We start from the raw sequence: 1,773 nt of genomic DNA on the forward strand, positions 1-1,773 counted from the left end.
CCACAGCTTAATAAACAAAGTGCTACAAATGCTTCTGACATTCCCCTTGGAATGCCCTTTTCCAGTGCTGTAGAGCAACTTCACAGAGTCTGCTAAAAATAAAAGGAACAGAGGTTTATTGAGGGATAAAGCTGATCTAGAGGAAGACATTCAAATTCACAGAGTTGAGAATGGCTATTCCAAATTCATGGAGATGAAGATGATTGTTTTGGTGGACAATAGGGAAAAATGCATTTTTTGTACAGTTAGAGCAGGTACTAAAGCTTACAAAACCATAATTTGCTAAAAGACAGTATATACAGCTTTTTCCTTTGCAGAATGGGCATGCCACAGAAGAAGATTGTTATCAAGTTAGATGCACCAGGTACCCTATTGCTGAAGAAACATGCATATTCTATAGCAACCTATGGTTCAAAAAAAGATTATTATGAATATTGTGTCTGAATATTTCAGAATGAGTGACATCTATTGGGGTCTGACAGTAATGGATCTCATGGGACAACTACATTGCATGAATAGAGAAGAAATACTGATGTTTATTAAGTCATGTCAACATGAATCTGGTAGAATAAGTACTACTATTGGACATGATCGTCATCTTTTGTATACACTTAGTGCTGTCCAGATACTTACTCTGTATGATAGTATTAATGTTATTGATGTAAATAAAGCTGTCAAATATGTTCAAACTCTGCAGAAAGAAGACTGGATACATTTAGGGAGAAATTGACTTAAAGATTATCTTTCTGTGCTGTGGCAACATCCACGCTATTGAGAAAGCTGGATGCTGTTAATGTGGAGAAGGCCATTGAATTTGTTTTGTCATGTATGAACTTTGAACTTTGATGGTGGATTAAGTTGCAGACATGGTTCTGAATCCCATGCTGGGCAAATATATTGTTGCACAGGATTCCTTGCTATTACTAGTCAATTGCATCAAGTAAACTCTGACTTACTTGGTTGGTGGCTTTGTGAACGACAATTATCATGAAGTGGACTCAATGGAAGGTCAGAGAAGTTACCAGATGTGTGCTATTAATAGTGGGTTTTAGCTTCCCTAAAGATAATTGGAAGTCTTCATTGAATTGACAGATGGAAACTGCGACGTTTCATTTTAGTATGTCAAGATGAAGAAACTGGGGGATTTGCAGACAGGCCAGGAGATATGGTAGATCCCTTTCATATTTTATTTGGAATTGCTGGACTATCACTTTTGGAAGAAGAACATATTAGACCTGTTAGTTCTGTTTTTTGTATGCCCGAACAAGTGCTTCAGAGAATGAATGTTCAACCTAAACTAGTGAGCTAGAATCATTTAAGGAAAAGTTGCTTACTGTATAGTTTTGCCATTTTAAGATTTATGTATTTGAAGTGCTTGTAAGACTTAAAAATGAGTACTTTAAATTTGTTTAATATTATATATTGTTATGATAATTTAATTGCATAATTATACATACTGTAAAGTAACAATATTTTATCCTATTTTTGGAATTCTGAGGTGTGGCACTGTAGGATAATCACTGGACTGCTAACCACAAGTTCAATTCAAACCCACCAACAGCTCCTTAGAATCACATTTAGTTTTTAGACTTTTCCTGTAGTTTGTTTAGAATATAATTCTGAGTAGTGTTTGAATTTTTATTCTTACTAATGTGTATGTGTATCAACACTCACGGAAGCAGCAGTCAAGAGATCAGATGACGTATTGCATTGGGCAAATCTGCTGCACAGGAACTTTTTAAAGTATTGAAGAGCAGAGATGTTAGCTTGAGG

General features: G+C 35.5%; 1 pseudogene; it reads left to right on the forward strand.

The window, feature by feature from the left end:
- Positions 1-318: 318 nt before the first annotated feature.
- Positions 319-1,309, forward strand: LOC102815455 (annotated as a pseudogene).
- The last annotated feature ends 464 nt before the right edge of the window (positions 1,310-1,773 follow it).

The sequence above is a fragment of the Chrysochloris asiatica genome, unplaced genomic scaffold (genome assembly GCF_000296735.1).
Source record: "Chrysochloris asiatica unplaced genomic scaffold, ChrAsi1.0 scaffold00066, whole genome shotgun sequence".
NCBI lineage: Eukaryota > Metazoa > Chordata > Mammalia > Afrosoricida > Chrysochloridae > Chrysochloris > Chrysochloris asiatica.